Source organism: Mobula hypostoma, chromosome 3 (assembly GCF_963921235.1).
Source record: "Mobula hypostoma chromosome 3, sMobHyp1.1, whole genome shotgun sequence".
In the NCBI taxonomy this organism is placed as follows: Eukaryota; Metazoa; Chordata; class Chondrichthyes; order Myliobatiformes; family Myliobatidae; genus Mobula; species Mobula hypostoma.
Genome location: NC_086099.1, coordinates 217,835,370 through 217,854,627, shown reverse-complemented (window position 1 = coordinate 217,854,627; position 19,258 = coordinate 217,835,370). Strand labels below are relative to the sequence as shown.

Sequence of the window (19,258 nt, the reverse complement as noted above, 5' to 3'; positions counted from 1 at the left end):
CTACAAATTCAAATATCTTGGCAGCCTAATAACAAGTAATGGCAGGTGCGACACAGATATCAAATACAGAATAGCAATGGCAAAAGAAGCTTTCCGAAAAATGAAGACCATATTAACAGACAGAAAGATGAGCACGTACACTAAAAACAGAATACTGCGGTGCTACATTTATTCTATCCTGACTTATGGAAGTGAATGCTGGACCATTTCCACAGTAATGGAAAAGAGACTAGAAGCAGCTGAATTATGGTTCTACAGGAGAATGTTAAAAATGTCATGGACCACACACACATCAAATGAAGAAGTTCTCAGAAGAGCCCAAGCAGTTCGATCACTCATACCAACAATAAGAGAAAGACAACTCAGATTCCTAGGACACATCATGCGGAACGATGAGCTAGAAAAACTCATGCTCTCTGGTAAGATCGAGGGGATCAAACCTACGGGAAGACCTCGGCTTATGTACATCAAAAGCCTAGCCAGGTGGTTACACATCGAGGAAATGGAAGTCATCCAAAGAACGAAGGATAGATCTATATGGAAAACCATGGTCACCAACATCCACATCAGATATAGTACCTAGATAGACAAATAATCACTCCTTTTCAGTTCCTCAGACTGCTCCAGCAGATACGCAATACCTCAACCTGAAACATAACTGAAGCATTCACTAAAACCCATCAATTAGTTATTATAATCCAGAATCATTTACAGCCTTAGTCACACTACCTCAGTAGCTCATGAATTCCTTGGCCCTTCACCCACATGTCCAACTGCCATATTTTCAGGCACATCACCACACCTTCCTTCAAGTTAAATAAAATCCTATTGAAACATTTTGACTTTTTAATCCTTCAGGTTACAATTTCAAAGATTTTATTTGTGCAAGTTTACAAGAGGTTGTAGTTGAATTTGAAGACAGTGGCAATATCATGTGAGTCAATATAATCCCTATTCCCAGCTCACTACTTCTAAACTTGATTAGGGATCTTAGAGTAGACAACAAGAATAAATAAGTGGATTACAACTTCACATGACAAATTCTTGTGACCCATAGCCACAAGATAGATATTTTTAGTTGTGAAGTGAAACACCATATCCACTAGTCCTAGCTCCTGCTGTTCTTCCTTTTCCAATATACCCACCTCTCCCCAATAATTGATATTCTAAGGCATGTTGATATTACAAAGGAAATGCAGTTTGGCACCTAGTAAGACATTAAGGTGGTTAAAGTCAGCATGGATTTGTGAAAGAAAAATCATGTCTGACGAATCTCAGAATTTTTTGAGGATGTAACTAGTAGAGTGGAAAGGGGAGAACCAGTGGATGTGGTATATTTGGATTTTCAAAAGGCTTTTGACAAGGTCCCACACAGGAGATTGGTGTACAAACTTAAAGCACACGGTATTGGGGGTAAGGTATTGATGTGGATAGAGAATTGGTTGGCAGACAGGAAGCAAAGAGTGGGAATAAACGGACCTTTTCAGAATGGCAGGCAGTGACTAGTGGGGTACCACAAGGCTCAGTGCTGGGACCCCAGTTGTTTACAATATATATTAATGACTTAGATGAGGGAATTAAATGCAGCATCTCCAAATTTGCGGATGACACGAAGCTGGGCGGCAGTGTTAGCTGTGAGGAGGATGCTAAGAGGATGCAGAGTGACTTGGATAGGTTAGGTGAGTGGGCAAATTCATCGCAGATGCAATTTAATGTGGATAAATGTGAGGTTATCCACTTTGGTGGCAAAAACAGGAAAACAGATTATTATCTGAATGGTGGCCGATTAGGAAAAGGGGAGGTGCAACGAGACCTGGGTGTCATTGTACACCAGTCATTGAAAGTGGGCATGCAGGTACAGCAGGCGGTGAAAAAGGCGAATGGTATGCTGGCATTCATAGCAAGAGGATTCGAATACAGGAGCAGGGAAGTTCTACTGCAGTTGTACAAGGCCTTGGTGAGACCACACCTGGAGTATTGTGTGCAGTTCTGGTCCCCTAATCTGAGGAAAGACATTCTTGCCATAGAGGGAGTACAAAAAAGATTCACCAGATTGATTCCAGGGATGGCAGGACTTTCATATGATTAAAGACTGGATCAACTAGGCTTATACTCACTGGAATTTAGAAGACTGAGGGGGGGATCTTATTGAAACGTATAAAATTCTAAAGGGATTGGACAGGCTACATGCAGGAAGATTGTTCCCGATGTTGGGGAAGTCCAGAACGAGGGGTCACATTTTAAAGATAAAGGGGAAGCCTTTTAGGACCGAGATGAGGAAAAACTTCTTCATACAGAGAGTGGTGAATCTGTGGAATTCTCTGCCACAGGAAACAGTTGAGGCCAGTTCATTGGCTATATTTAAGAGGGAATTAGATATGGCCCTTGTGGCTAAAGGGATCAGGGGGTATGGAGAGAAGGCAGGTGCAGGGTTCTGAGTTGGATGATCAGCCATGATCATACTGAATGGCGGTGCGGCTCGAAGGGCCGAATGGCCTACTCCTGCACCTATTTTCTATGTTAAGTCCCAAGTACCTGATGGAATCTATCCCCAGATACTGAAGGAGGCAAGAGATTGCTGGGGCTTTGAAAGAGATCTTTACATCTTCTTTAGGCACAACTCCCAAAAGAATGGTGAAAAAAGCCAATGTTGTACCTTTGTTCACAAAAGACAACAGAGATAACCCAGGAAACTATAGGCCGGCGATCTCTGCATTAGTGTTAGAGAAATTTTGGACAGGATTTTTATGGATAGGGTCTACTCATTTTTGGAAAGCATGGATTTATCAAAGTTCCATTGAAAGGCATTGTTTGTGTGGACAGCCAGGCTTCTTCCCAGGGCTGAAATGGCTAACATGAGGGGGCATAGTTTTAACGTGCTTGGAAGTTGATACAAGGGGGAGGTTAGAGGTTAAGTGTTTTGTTTTTAAACACAGAGAGTGGTGGGTATGTAGAATGCATTGCCGGTGACGGTAGCAGAGGCAGATAAAATAGGGTCTTTTAAGAGACTCTTAGATAGGTACATGCATCTTAGAAAAAGAGAGGACTAGCGATATGGTAATTCTAGGCAGTTTCTAGAGTATGGTTGAGCCAATATTGTGGGTTGAAGGGCCTGTAATGTGCTGCAGATTTCTATGATTCTATGGTTCTAGGTCAGGGATCGTCAGCATGGCTTTGTAAGGTGGCGATCCTGCCTCACAATCTATTTGGTTTTTTGAGTTGACAAAGTTAATTGATATGGAGAGGGCAGTTGTCCACTGAGCTTAGACACATTCACCGAATTTTGTAAAGCATGGTAGGCAAGTTGAAAAGTTGGATACAAAATTGGCATGGCCATAGAAGACCATGGAAGATAGTGGTGGAGGGTGGTTTTTCTAAATGGAGGTCTGTGTTCCACAATGATCAGGGCTGGGGTCCCCAATTGGGATGAAAACATAGGTGATAGGTTTACAGACAAAAAGGGGTGGAGTTGTGGAGTAAAACCTGTGATTTTCTGGTCAAGATGGCACCTGTGTACAATGCTCCTTCAGTCAACATCTTCTGGATAGATCATGAAACTATATATTTCACTTCTTTTATGTTTGTTTTTCGTCTTGAATGTGATTCTGGAACTGTTGGAGACTGAGACAGATTGAAAATCGTTCGGGTGTTTCAGCACTCTGCAGTCTGAAGGGATCCCAGGAGGCAGAGGCAGAGTGTGGAAACCTCTTGGCAAGAAGGTTGCAAGCCGATATTCGACTCCATTTCAATGATTAAAACAACGAGAGAGATTGAAACGCCGGCTGCTTGCCTTTTTAAAATTGCTGGGGGAAAATCACTCTGTTGCCGGAGAGGGAAGACTGCCTTTTTAATCGCTGGTAAGATCACTCTGATATGGAGAGGGAGGATATTACCTCGGTTTTCTGCGCTTTGGATGGGGACTTGGACTGTGGACATTTTTTTTAAATAGTCTTATGGGTTTTTTTATATTATGTTTTTTTGTGCGTGTGTGGGAGATGGGAATTTAGGGGTTGATGTGCCTGTTCTGTCTTCGTTCATTTTTTTTGTGTGGGGAGGAGGGATTTGGGGATTGATGATCTTGATGCCTTTCTTTTCTTTTTTGGTTTTCATGGCTATCTGGAGAAGAATTTCAGAGTGTATTCTTTGATAATAAATCAACGTTTGAAAGTTGTCAAAGGGTGCAACAGGATATAGGTCAATTGGAAAACAGGGCAGAGAAATGGCAGATGGGGTTTGATCCAGACAAGTCAGATGTGATACATTTTGGGAGGTCAAATGCAAAACGAAATTATACAATCTTGAGCTGCAAGTCTATATTTCCCAGAAAGTGGTGAGAGAAGTGGATAGACTGGTAAAGGAAATATCTGACATGGCTGCCTTCATCTGTCAGGGTGCTGAATACAAAAACTGGGAGTCATGTTGGAGCTGTACAAAACATTTGTTAGGTCACAGTTGAAGTAATGCATGCAATTCACACCTTGGGAAAGATGTGAGGAATTGGAAAGGGTGCAGAAGTTCATCAAGATGTTGTCTTAATTAGAGGATATTAGTTATAAGGGGAGTTTGGCCAGAGAATGATCAACTTGATAGAAGTATACAAGAGGCATATGATAGTCGGAGGCTTTTTCCCAGGGCTGAAATGGTTGCCACAAGAGGACACAGGTTTAAGGTGCTGGGGAGTAGGTACAGAAGAGATGTCAGGGGTAAGTTTTTTTACTCAGAGTGGTGAGTGTGTGGAATGGGCTGCCAGCAACGGTGGTGGAGGCGGATACGATAGGGTCTTTTAAGAGACATTTAGATAGGTACATGGAGCTTAGTAAAATAGAGGGCTATAGGTAAGCCTAGTAATTTCTAAGGTAGGGACATGTTCGGCACAACTTTGTGGGCCAAAGGGCCTGTATTGTGCTGTGGGTTTTCTACGTTTCTATATGATGGTTAAGGTAAGTTGTCTCTTCCTTAGGATGAGGATGCCAAATACTACAGGGGCAATATTTAAAGGAGTTTTACAATACAAGTTTTATTTTTAAACACAAACACACACACACACACACACACACACACACACACACACACACACACACACACACAGTGAGCAGTGAGTGGCAAGTGTCTAGAACACACTTCCACGGAAGGTGGTAAAAGCAGATAAGATATTAATATTTAAGGCACATTTAGGAAGACACATGAACAAAGAGTAGAGGGTTACAGACCATGTTCGGGCACATTAGTTAGATCAGCATCATGGTCAGCACAGACATGGTGGAACAATAGACCCTCAGCTTCAATTACCTCACCTCCAAGGTCTGGATTGCCTTTCTAATAAGTGTAAAATCTGCCCATGGTTTTGGTCACTATTCTAATACAGTGGCATGCAAAAGTTTGGGCACCCCGGTCAAACTTCCTGTTACGGAAAAAAGTTCTATTCAAAAGGTTCAAAGGAACATCTGGACAAGCCTGATGCATTTTGGAAAGAAGTCCTGTGGAATGATGAATTTAAAATAGAACTTTCTGGCCACAATGCGCAAAGGTATGTTTGGAGAAAAAAGGGTGCAGAATTTCATGAAAAGAACCCCTCTCTACCTGTTAAGCACAGGGGTGGATCGATCATGCTTTGGGCTTGTGTTGCAGCCAGTGGCACAGGGAACATTTACTGGTCGAGGGAAGAATGAATTCAACTAAATACCAGTAAATTCTGGAAGCAAACACCACACTGTCTGTAAAAAAGCCGAAGATGAAAAGAGGATGGCTTCGACAACAGGTAATGAACCTAAACACACCTCAAAATCCACAATGGACTACCTCAAGAGGCGCAAGCTGAAGGTTTTGCCATGGCCCTCACAGTCCCCTGACCTAAACATCATCGAGAATCTGTGGATAGACCTCAAAAGAGCAGTGCATGCAAGATGGCTCAAGAATCTCACAGAACTAGAAGCCTTTTGCAAGGAAGAATGGGCGAAAGTCTCCCAAACAAGAATTGAAAGACTCTTAGTTGGCTACAACTAAGTATTGCCATGCAGGGTGCCCATACTTTTGCTTCGGGCCCTTTTCCTTTTTTGTTATTTTGAAACTGTAAAAGATGAAAATAAAAAAAGTTTTCTTCCTTAAGATATTAAAGAAATGTGTCATCTTTAACTTTATGCCTTTTGGAAATCAGTTCATCTTTTACTCGCTTAGCTATTCACATTAACAGAAATTTTGACCAGGGTGCCCAAACCTCTGCGTGCCACTGTATCTTTATGTCACTCAGTGTTAAATTTTGTCCACAAGTGCACCAGTTAAGTATGCCTCACCACATTAGCTAATCATAGCCTCTTCACTAAACATTAAAAATTTAGAATTGGAATATTATTGTCACATGTATCAATATACAGTGGAAAGCTCGTCTTGCATACTGTTAATCAAATCATTGCACAGTTCACTGAAGTAGAACAAAGAATGCGCTATGAAGTGTAACAGCTACAGAGACAGGCAAAGTGCAGTGTAGGTAAATATTAAGGTGCAAGATCATAATCAGAGATAGTGAGGTGAAGAGGTTATTGTACTAGGGAACCGTTCAATAACCTAACAGCAGGATAGTAGCTGCCCTTGACCCCTGTAGTGCATACTTTAAGTAAAATTAAAGATGCCTTTAACCTGAAATGTTAACTCTATCTTTCTATTACTGTCTTTCTAGCATTTTGTGTTTTTATTTTCAATTTCCAGTATCTGTAATTTCTGAATTTTATTAAAAACTTAGGTTTATTCCATACTATTTCCTGGCCAAGACAAAATCATGAATGTAAAGACGACGAATTGAAAATGCCAATTGCTGCCAAATGGAGTAAAGAATTTCACATGTTCAGTTTAATTTTATGTTGAGTTTGCAGTGCTCATCAAGACCACAAGCAATTAACAGAGTAAACATTTAAAAGATAATGCTGAAGATCTCAATTCCATGGCTCTCACAGAAGGGAATTAACATATTTCAATTAATAATAGACAAAATGGACAGAGAAAAAATACATTATAAAAAGAAATTCTTATCAAAGTTGCTGAAATATTAGCGTCTTGCCATTTAAGAGTGAACATTATGCAAGAGTGAACATTACAGAATATCAAGCTGAGAACCCACTCCCAATATTTGCCTGCTCTCTCTAGTCAATGATGCAGGTTACTTACCATTTATCTTGTTTAGTTCCTGCTGAATCACAGCCTCCGACTTCAGTTCAAGCTCTCTAAGCACCAGCAGCACTGAGTTCAGGTGGTGGCACAGCACTTGACCAGACTAAAATAATTACGCTCAAGTTACTCACGTGGACAAATCTAAAGCTTCCTACAGGATAATTGGCTAATCTACTAGTACAGAAGGTTAATTCCATTTAGAGGAAGGCTTGGTATATTCTACATTAGTCCATGTTAAATTTAGTGCAACTTCAATTTGCATTCAAAAGCTTTATAGTTCCATCTTATTCTTCTCCAACCCCTCCCCAACTAGCAATCACTAACCATGTAATTATGAAAAAATATTTTTAGTTATTTTTCATTTAAGTATGCAATCCACTCCTGAACCCTACACTTGAGTCTAGAGTACTGTAGCTATACTGGGATTTCAAAGTAATCCTTGCAAATAAATTATGTTCCCAAAAAAATCCCAATCTCTGCTTTGCATTAAGAGATTGCTCAATGAATGACTAGTGCAGAAATTTTAAATTTAGAAAGCAGTCTTTTGGTCTATTTAAAAATCTCAAACAGTTAACTATTTAGTTACATATAAAGGAATAAATTCCTATAATGTGTTAGGTAGACACTGCAGTGCCAATATCCAAAAGTCAAATGCAATCAGATCAAATTCCTAATGAGAACCAAGTATGCAAATAATGATAGATGCCATTAGGACAGAACAAGCCAGCAAATTCAAGAGACAGAGATATACACTGCAAGTTTTACATAACTAGAACATGCTGCTCAAATTATACTATCCAGCCCAGCTTCACACACATTATATCTTTGTCTATGCTTTTTATGATCACGTTGGATTTGTATGTTATTTTCACGACACAGAAAGTTAGGGTTGCTGATTAAATTGACACATGCTTTTAACAAGGTGATGAATGCCAATGCATTCCCAACCAACTTGGCCCAGAATGGGAACAATTTAAACTGTAGAAAGCAAACTAAACAACTATGAATGATTGTTCACGAATTTTATTCATTAATTTTATCTATGGTCCGGAGAGCAGACAGGAGATTTTGTAGACGTGAGAAGGACACCCCCATGGTTTGTTGCCTCCCAAGTGCCAGGGTCCAAGATGTCTCTGACCGGGTGCACGACATCCTGGTACGAGAGGGAAAGCAACCAGAAGTTGTGATACATGTTGGCACCAACGGCAGGAAGAGGGATGAGGTCCTGAAGCGTGAGTTTCGGGAACTAGGCAGGAGGCTGAACAAGACCTTAAGGGTGGCATTCTCAGGATTGCTGCCAGTGCTACATGATTGTGATGGTAAGAATTGGAGGAGATGGCAGCTGAGGAGTTGGTACAGGGGGCAGGGTTTTAGATTTTTAAATCATTGGGATCTCTTCTGGGGAAGGTGGGACCTGTACAGATTGGATGGGTTGCACCTGAACTCGAGGGGGAGCAATATCCTTGCAGGTAGGTTTACTAGCATGGTTCGGGAGGGTTTAAACTAATTTGCAAGGGGGATGGGACCTGGAGCGATAGAGCAGTGAAAGAAGTGCATGGAGTAAAGCCACATCTAACATAGAGAGGCTTTGAGGAAAGAGACGCGGAATAAAGGGTGTAAAGGCAATAAGGTAGAAGCGCTAAAGTGTTTGTACTTCAATGCAAGAAGCATCAGGAACAAAGGTGATGAACTGAGAGCTTGGATACATACATGGAATTATGATGTAGTGGTCATTACAGAGACGTGGCTGGCACCAGAGCAGGAATAGATTCTCAATATTCCTGGATTTCAGTGCTTTAAAAGGGATAGAAAGGGCAGAAAAAAGGGAGGAGGAGTGGCATTACTGGCCAGGGATACTATTACAGCTACAGAAAGGGTGGGTAATGTAGCAGGATCCTCTTTTGAGTCAGTATGGGTGGAAGTCAGGAACAGGAAGGGAGCAGTTACTCTATTGGGGGTATTCTATAGGCCCCCTGGTAGCAGCAGAGATACAGAGGAGCAGATTGGGAGGCAGATTTTGGAAAGGTGCAAAAATAACAGGGTTGATATGAAGGGTGACTTTAACTTCCCCAATATTGATTGGCACCTGATTAGTTCCAAGGGTTTAGATGGGGCAGAGTTTGTTAAGTATGTCCAGGACGGATTCCTCTCACAGTATGTGGACAGGCCGACTAGGGGGAATGCCATACTAGATCTAGTACTAGGTAATGAACCGGGTCAGGTCACAGATCTCTCAGTGGGTGAGCATCTGGGGGACAGTGACCACCGCTCCCTGGCCTTTAGCATTATCATGGAAAAGGATAGAATCAGAGAGGACAGGAAAATTTTTAATTGGGGAAGGGCAAATTATGAGGCTATAAGGCTAGAACTTGCGGGTGTGAATTGGGATGATGTTTTTGCAGGGAAATGCACTATGGACATGTGGTTGATGTTTAGAGATCTCTTGCAGGATGTTAAGGATAAATTTGTCCTGGTGAGGAAGATAAAGAATGGTAGTGTGAAGGAACCATGGGTGACAAGTGGAAAATCTAGTCAGGTGGAAGAAGGCAGCATACATGAGGTTTAGGAAGCAAGGATCAGATGGGTCTATTGAGGAATATAGGGAAGCAAGAAAGGAGCTTACGAAGGGGCAGAGGAGAGCAAGAAGGGGGCATGAGAAGGCCTTGGCGAGTAGGGTAAAGGAAAACCCCAAGGCATTCTTCAATTATGTGAAGAAAAAAAGGATGACAGGAGTGAAGGTAGGACCAATTAGAGATAAAGGTGGGAAGATGTGCCTGGAGGCTGTGGAAGTGAGCGAGGTCCTCAATGAATACTTCTCTTCAGTATTCAGCAATGAGAGGGTACTTGATGATGGTGAGGACAATATGAGAGAGGTTGATGTTCGGGAGCATGTTGATATTAAGGGAGAGGAGGTGCTGGAGTTGTTAAAATACATTAGGACAGATAAGTCCCCAGGGCCCGACGGAATATTCCCCAGGCTGCTCCACGAGGTGAGGGAAGAGATTGCTGAGCTTCTGGCTAGGATCTTTATGTCCTTGTTGTCCACGGGAATGGTACCGGAGGATTGGAGGGAGGCGAATGTTGTCCCCTTGTTCAAAAAAGGTAGTAGGGATAGTCCGAGTAATTATAGACCAGTGAGCCTTACGTCTGTGGTGGAAAAGTTGTTGGGAAAAGATTCTTAGACATAGGATCTCTAGGCATTTAGAGGATCGTGGTCTGATCAGGGTCAGTCAGCATGGCTTTGTGAAGGGCAGATCGTGTCTAACAAGCCTGTTCTTTGAGGAGGTGACCAGGCATATAGATGAGGGTAGTGCACTGGATTTGATCTATATGGATTTTAGTAAGGCATTTGACAAGGTTCCACGCGGTAGGCTTATTCAGAAAGTCAGAAGGTATGGGATCCTGGGAAGTTTGGCCAGGTGGATTCAGAATTGGCTTGCCTGCAGAAGGCAGAGGGTGGTGGTGGAGGGAGTACATTCAGATTGGAGGATTGTGACTAGTGGTGTCCCACAAGGATCTGTTCTGGGACCTCTACTTTTCGTGATTTTTATTAACAACCTGGATGTGGGGGTAGAAGGGTGGGTTGGCAAGTTTGCAGACGACACAAAGGTTGGTAGTGTTGTAGATAGTGTAGAGGATTGTCAAAGATTGCAGAGAGACATTGATAGGATGCAGAAGTGGGCTGAGAAGTGGCAGATGGATTTCAACCCGGAGAAGTGTGAGGTGGTACACTTTGGAAGGACAAACTCCAAGGCAGAGTACAAAGTAAATGGCAGGATACTTGGTAGTGTGGAGGAGCAGAGGGATCTTGGGGTACATGTCCACAGATCCCTGAAAGTTGCCTCACAGGTGGATAGGGTAGTTAAGAAAGTTTATGGGGTGTTAGCTTTCATAAGTCGAGGGATAGAGTTTAAGAGTCGCGATGTAATGATGCAGCTCTACAAAACTCTGGTTAGGCCACACTTGGAGTACTGTGTCCAGTTCCAGTCGCCTCACTATAGGAAGGATGTGGAAGCATTGGAAAGGGTACAGAGGAGATTTACCAGGATGCTGCCTGATTTAGAGAGTATGCATTATGATCAGAGATTAAGGGAGCTAGGGCTTTACTCTTTGGAGAGAAGGAAGATGAGAGGAGACATAATAGAGGTGTACAAGATAATAAGAGGAATAGATCGAGTGGACAGCCAGCACCTTTTCCCCAGGGCACCACTGCTCAATACAAGAGGACATGGCTTTAAGGTAAGGGGTGGGAAGTTCAAGGGGGATATTAGAGGAAGGGTTTTTACTCAGAGAGTGGTTTGTGCGTGGAATGCACTGCCTGAGTCAGTGGTGGAGGCAGATAGACTAGTGAAGTTTAAGAGACTACTAGACAGGTATATGGAGGAATTTAAGGTGGGGGCTTATATGGGAGGTAGGGTTTGAAGGTCAGCACAACATTGTGGGCTGAAGGGCCTGTACTGTGCTGTACTATTCTAAACACTTATAAATCCTGCCTCTATGAATCCTCTTTAATGGTTTGTCCACCACTGATGTAAAACACACTGGTCTATAATTGCCACGGTTATCCGCACTCCCTTTCCTGAACATAGGAATAATATTTATCACCCTCTAATCATCTGGTACTACTCCTGTGACCAGTGGGGATGCAATGATTATCAGCAAAGACACAGCAATCACATCCTGTAGTAACCTGGGATCTAGCCCATCTAGCCCTATCTATTTTAATGTTTTTGAAAAATTCCAAAATTTCTTAACCTCGACACGTGCCAGCACATTAGTCTATTCTACGCTGACCTCCTGTTCATCAAGGTCCCTCTCACTTCTGAATACTAAAGTATTCAGTAAGGACTTCCCCTACCTCCTCTGCCTCCAGGCACGTCACTTCTTTTATCCCTGATTAGTCCTACCCTCATTCTAGTCATCCTCCCTGTTCTTCAGCTACATGAAGACTGCTCAAGTCCATTGTTGAGCTCTTTCATAGCTAGTTTATAACTTTTTAGAGCTCTGGCTGATCTTTGCTTCTTGTCAACCATGGTTCCTTTACCCAGTAATACTTCCCCTGCCTCAATAGGACAAACCTATCCAGAATCCCCAATGATTCACAAATCTGACACCTGTCCCCTGCGCCAATTCTTTAGCCACACTTCATCTACCATATTTCCATCCCATTGTCACCCTCAATGATGTGTGGCATAGGCAGGAATCCAGAAATTACTATCCTTAAGATCCTGCTTTTTAGCTTCCTTTCTAGCTCCCTCTATTTTTTCTTCAGCACCTCATCCCTTTTCTGTGGGATATATAGGAAAAACTTGAAAATAATAGGCTCCCATTGAAAAAGGTCATCCAACCGTTGGTAATTGGAGGGTAAATCTACCTGTTAAATAATATGGACAGATGAAAATCCCCATAAGCAAGGCCCTTAGTCTTGTAAATAACTATTTAATGAGTTGCTGTGCCTTGAGAGCCAATTACCATCAAGTGATGATACTGAGATTCACATAGACATGGAAAGGATAACAAGGGGGATTTCAAATGAGCATCTGAATCAAGGGTTCAGTCTCAAAAGCACAGCCATTGAAAGATGCAGGGTAGAAATTTATAAACATTAAGAACTGAATTGCAGAGGTAAAGATTGAGCTTATCAGGCAAAGGATGGAATTGAAAGTAAAGCTATGAATTTTACATCAAGATTTTATTGCTCAAGGGCCATTGCAAATCAATGAGAAGTGGGGCAATTGGTGCATTATGGGAGCAAAGGTCCCCTTGTATTCAATATTACAGGTAAAAAGCATGTATTTCACAATATCCAACCTACTTGTAGATTAGTGACCTTTATCCAACTATCAAAGATGCATTATGGAACAAATAAAAATGGTCTTTCTGGTCATCGCTCTCAATGGCATCACAATGCAGACCAAACAGAATATCTTTGACCATCAGATATTACAAAGCTCTGATGTGTTAAAATTATGACTGCACATATAAACAAGTCAATGTGAAGGCAAAATAATGGCGCTGATTTGTTAGTCAAACTGGGAGGGTATGTGCACCAATAAATGATCAGGCAGCTGTACATGACAAAGTGGCCTTCTGAACACTTCACGTACAACAACCATGTGTATTTAAAGCAACAAGCTGCCAAAATCAGACCGCTTTAATCTAGTGCAATTTCGAAGGCCTAAGTCAACAAATCATCAGGATCTGATGCTTTATTTTAAGTTCAGCACAAATCTGTGACAAGAAAAGTTCAGTAAACAATAACTAAAAAGTTGCAAAAACAAAAACTGAACTTTATTATATATGAAGCAGTGTATAGCTCAGGAATTTACAAAGATGGACTGCATGAGGTTACAGGGATTGAAAGGAATGCAGTTGAATTAAAAGCAAGCAGATGTCCACAGTAAGGAAAACCACTCAAAGTACCAGCTCACTCTATCAAGAATTGAGCTGTCCGTGGGAGAGGAACTTACATTGAACTAGGTGCCCCGCCTGTGGAGTCTGAGAACTGGCCAGATACCAAAAATCTCAGCAATTTTGCAGAGAAGTAGGTATTTGGCAGGGGCATAACAAGGAAGTTACCTAGGATTAATACAGGTTTGATGGAATGTTGGGTAAGTTATTGACAGATGGAATTTAATGCTGACAACTGAAACGCGATGCGTTTTGGGACATCAAATAGAAGATGTATACAGTAAATGGATAGGCACTTAGGAATGTGATTAAATGAGGGATCTTGCAATTCTAGTACATAGTTCCCTTAAAGTTGAAACATGGGCTCATAGGATAGAGAAGAAAACATATGGCACACTGGCCTGCATAGATCAGGGCTCAGAGTACAAAACAGTCGCCTGAATTGGAGGAATTTAGTTATGGGGACAGATTGAACAGGCTGGGTTTGTTTTCCCTAGAGCGGAGGAAGATGAGAGCTGATAATCAGTTTATATTTTCCCTGCATTGTCCAAGACATAGATGAAATGTTTAAGCAAGTTGTAGTTCAGCATCTTGCATGATGAGTGAATTCAACAAAGTGAACCCGGATTCCCCTCAACCTACCCACATTATTCTTTCAATGATTACAAGTGACCTGTGTTATAACATTCAGGTAACAGCAATTTCCCCTTACAAATAAATAAATAAATAAATAAATCACAAATTACTACCCAAACATATGAGATAAATTTCACTCTCGCTGAATTATTGTGTAAAAAAAAATCTTTCCAACTTGTGTTTCTTGATGCATGTACAGATGAGACGGGCTTCACATTATGGAATATTGCATAATGGACCGTTTATATGTAAGCAAACCCCCAGAAATTGAAGTTTCAAAACAAGGACAAAAATATAAGCATACAGTGGATGAAACGTCTTCTAAGTACTCTTGGTGTGAAAGATGAAAAAAAAATGCCCTCAGTTTCAGATTGCTAAGTGACATTAAGCAATGTGGGAACTAAGCACATAAATATCCTATACTAGAAAGTGTAGATACAGAATGAAATGGCACGTTCCTTGTCTGCCCTACTGTCATATTAGAGAACTCCTGATCAACACTCTCAGAGCCAGATGTACTTGGACTGATCATTGTTTCTACACCAATCTATGAGATACCAGTCAGCTGGAAATATTACAGGGAAAGCAAAAGACTCCAACTAGTTGTCTCTCACTTCCAGCACAATAATAGAAACATACCACAATGCATCTGTTCCCATAGAACAATAAACAGGCAAGGACCACATCATTTTTTTCAGAATTTTCAAAGAAATACGGTTAGCAAACTTGAGCATATAAACTCTGGCATTGACTACATTCAGACTTGACTATCTGACCTCCAATCTTAACTTCTTTGTGCTCTTTCTGTTTCAGAGTTGCATTGTCTTTCTGCATCTTCAACAGAATATAACAAAAAGGACACTTACACATGCTCAGTGCTGGTTGAAAAGCTTTCAGTTTCTTAATGCAGCTCCCTGCTGTCAATAGTTTGGCAACACAGATGAAATACATACTCAGTGTTTGGAACTGTGTAAAAAAATAACTGAAGGAACACACTTGTATAGTTCTGCTAGAAAACTAACCCTGAAACCTCTAAAGAGTAAATGACAAGTCAGTCAGCTGCTTCCTCGTGTCTTGCCACTATTACAGATAATTTGATAATTTAATCATATAACTACCAGCGGACTTTTCTGAATTGGAAGTAGTCCTTCCTTAATAAATATATTTAATCACAACCATATTTAGTTTAATTTGGATCTCTTGTGTAATTAATCTATAGTACAAATTGCTAATAATGGACTAATGGCAACTTGGACCCAAAATAGATTCCAATTTAAGTACTTTTGAAATTGAATGTAAGCCTTCTGGAGCACATTCCACAGCACTCATGAGAAGATTAAACAATTGATCCTCCCAAGAACAAATGCAATGCAGATAACAGAAAAGTGAAGCACAGACATTGAGTGCCTGCTGAAGCTGAAGATGCACATTCAACACTTTAAGAACAGTTTCTTCCCCTCCGTCATCAGATTTCTGAATGATTAACGAACTCATGAACATTACCTCTCTGTTCCTCTTTTGCAAAATCTTTTTATTGTAAAATATTGTAACTTTTTTTAATATCTTGCACTATACTGCTACCACAAAACAACAAATTTTACAACATATTTCTTTGATAAATACTGAATCTCACCAAAACAGAGGCAACAAACGCAGCTATTAAGCTCCAATCTACATAGCTACGTTTATGAAGAGGTTATAAAATAGACAAAGACTAAACACTGCTCCCAATATGGAGATGATCATAGTCTAAAGTGCATCTCCCTTACCAGTCATAAGGCTGGGCATAAATCAATACAGAAGCACAGTTAGAATACAATTACTCTTCAAAGGTTTTGCTGCTCTTGGGTGGATATATACTAAAAAAGAAAAATCAGAACTTCCCCCAATGAAATGCATTTGTCCTGGCAAACATTTATTCCTCAAACATTACCAAATCATGAAGCGGTATAGGCAGACCACAGATACAGAGGCCTCCTGCACTGAACTGGTAATCCTACGTTCTCTGATGAAGATCACCCGGTGAAACAAGGTCTCCAATACCGAGGTCCTCTCTTGAGCCGGAATGCCAGCAGTTTCAACCTTGGTGATGTCAGCCCAACTGCGCTGGGCAGGACATGTTGTCAGAATGCCTGACGGAAGACTGCCCAAGGACATCTTGTATGGCCAACTGTCCAGTGGTACCCGAAAACGAGGAGGCCAGCAACTACGGTACAAGGATTTTCTGCACAGGAGCCTCAAGAAAGCTGACGTTGCCCCATCAACATGGGAGGATCTAGCTCAAGATCGCTCACAGTGGAGGGATGCCATCAGAAAAGGTGTGGACGCTGCTGAGAACAAGCTCAATGAGGCAACAGAGGAAAGGCACAGGAAGCGCCACAACAGAGCTTCTGCCCCTCCAGGCCTCACCTGCCAAGTATGTGGCAAGCAGTGCCTGTCAAGGATCAGCCTGTACAGCCACTCCAGGACGCACATATCAAACCCCACTAACTGACGGGAGAGAGGGAGAGAGGGAGAGAGGGAGAGAGGGAGAGAGGGAGAGAGGGAGAGAGGGAGAGAGGGAGAGAGGGAGAGAGGGAGAGAGGGAGAGAGGGAGAGAGGGAGAGAGGGAGAGAGGGAGAGAGGGAGAGAGGGAGAGAGGGAGAGAGGGAGAGAGGGAGAGAGGGAGAGAGGGAGAGAGGGAGAGAGGGAGAGAGGGAGAGAGGGAGAGAGGGAGGTTATTAAAGACAATGGTGTCTGATTACTGTGAGAAGATTACACATAAACAGTTCGTTAATTGAAAAGACAAAAACTACTACCCCATTCCACATCTTGCAAAGATGTTCATTTCTGTAACCAACTTTTCAATCCTCAGAAGGAAGTTCACCACAATGATGCCTGGATTGGCACATTTCAGTTAGAAAGGGAGATTGCACAGGCTAGGTTTGGTTTCCCTGGCGTAGGAAAGGCCAAGGGATGACCTAACAGAGGTGCAGAAGATTAGGAGGAGGATAAGAACAGAGGCATAGAAATAGGAGCAGGAGAAGGCCATCCGGCCCATCGAGCCTGCCCCACCATTCAACAAGATCATGGCTGATCTGTCCGTAAATTCAGCTTCATCTACCTGCCTTTTCCCTATAACCCTTTTACTATGTAAAAACCTATCTAACTGTATCTTAAATATATTTAGTGAAGAAGCCTTAACTGCTTCCCTGGGCAGAGAATTCCACAGATTCACCACTCTCTGGGAAAAACAGTTTCTCCTCATCTCTGTCCTAAATCTTCTCCCCTGAATCTTCAGGCAATATCCCCTAGTTCTAGTCTCACCTACCAATGGAAACAACTTTCCTACTTCTATCTTATCTATCCCTTTCAAAATGTTGTATGTTTCTATAAGATCCCCCCTCATTCTTCTGAACTCCAGAGAGTATAGTCCCAGGCAACTCAATCTCAACTCATAGGTTCACCCCTTCATCTCTGGAATCAACCTGGTGAATCTCCTCTGCACTGCCTCCAAAGCCAGTATATCCTTCCTCAAGTATGGAGACTAGAACTGCACACAGTCCTCCAGGTGCGGCCTCACCGATACCCTGTATAGTTGCAGCATGACCTCCCTGCTCTTGAGTTCAATTCCTCTAGCAATGAAGGCCAACTTTCCATTTGCCCTCGTAATAACCTGTTGTACCTGTAAGCCAACTTTTTGCGATTCATGCACAAGCACTCCCAAGTCCCTCTGCACAACAGCATGCTGCAATCTTTCACCATTTAAATAATAATCTGCTCTTCTATTATTCCTTCCAAAGTGGATGATCTCGCATTTACCAACGTTGTATTCCATCTGCCAGACCTTGGCCCACTCACTTAACCTATCTATATCCCTCTGCAGACTCTCCACATCCTCTACAATTTGCTTTTCCTTTCAGTTTAGTGTCATCAGCAGATTTTGCTACGCTACACTCAGTCCCCTCTTCCAGATCATCAACGTAAATGGTAAACAGCTGTGGGCCCAGCACTGACCCCTGAGGCACCCCACTGACTGCCAACCGGAGAAACACCCATTTATACCAACTCTCTGTCTTCTGTCCAACAGCACATGGCTTTACAGTAAGGGGTGGGAAGTTCAAGGGGGATAACAGAGGAAGGTGTTTTTTTTTTACTCAGAGAGTGGTTGGTGCATGGAATGCACTGCCTGAGTCAGTGGTGGAGGCAGATACACTAATGAAATTTAAGAGACTACTAGACAGGTATATGGAGGAATTTAAGGTGGGGGGAGCTATATGGGAGGCAGGGTTTAAGGGTCGGCACAACATTGTGGGCCGAAGGGCCTGTACTGAGCTTTACTATTCTATGTTCTATATGTTCTATTGGTTAACCAATCCACTATCCATACCAATACACTTCCTCTGACTCCAAGCATCCGTATCTTATTTATAAGTCTCTTGTGCAGTACCTTATCGAACGCCTTATAGAAATCCAAGTATACAACATCCACCTGTTCCCCTCTATCCACTGCACTCATTGAGTCCTCAAAGAACTCGAGTAAGTTTGTCAAACAGGACCTGCCCTTTCTGAATCCATGCTGCGTCTGTCTAATAGAACCACTCCTTTCTAAATGTTTCACTATTTCTTCCTTAATGACATCTTCAAGCATTTTCCCAACTACAGATGCTAAGCTAACTGGCCAACTAGTTAAATTAGTTAGTTAGCCTAACTAAGCTGACCCGTCTTTTGCCTACAGCCTTTTTTAAAAAGTGGCATGACATTTGCTGTCTTTCAATCCCCCAGGACCTGCCCAGAGTCTAGAGAATTTTGGTAAGTGATTACCAACCGTCTACTATAACCTCCACCAATTCCCTCAGCACCCTGGGATGCATCCCATCAGGACCAGGGGACTTATCTACCTCCTGGCCCTCTAGTTTTCTCATCACTATCTCTTTAATAACAGTGATTTTATCGAGATCCTCACCTCCCATTTCATCCATAACATCATTCTTTGGCACATTAGACGTGTCCTCCACCGTGAAGACAGACACAAAATAGTCATTCAATGCCTCAGCCATTTCCTTATCAC

General features: G+C 42.0%; 1 protein-coding gene across 4 annotated transcripts in view; it reads right to left on the bottom strand.

Moving 5' to 3' along the window:
* The window catches only part of guk1a (guanylate kinase 1a), a 129,881-nt gene that overhangs the window by 27,444 nt on the left and 83,179 nt on the right, over window positions 1-19,258 (bottom strand). The window contains exon 1 of one of the 4 annotated variants that reach the window (XM_063044513.1): window positions 7,159-7,245. The exons of the other annotated variants lie outside the window; for them this stretch is intronic. The gene's annotated coding sequence lies outside the window, so the exon portion shown is untranslated. Of the gene's footprint in view, window positions 1-7,158; window positions 7,246-19,258 lie in introns of those variants that run through there. 4 annotated transcript variants of the gene reach the window in all.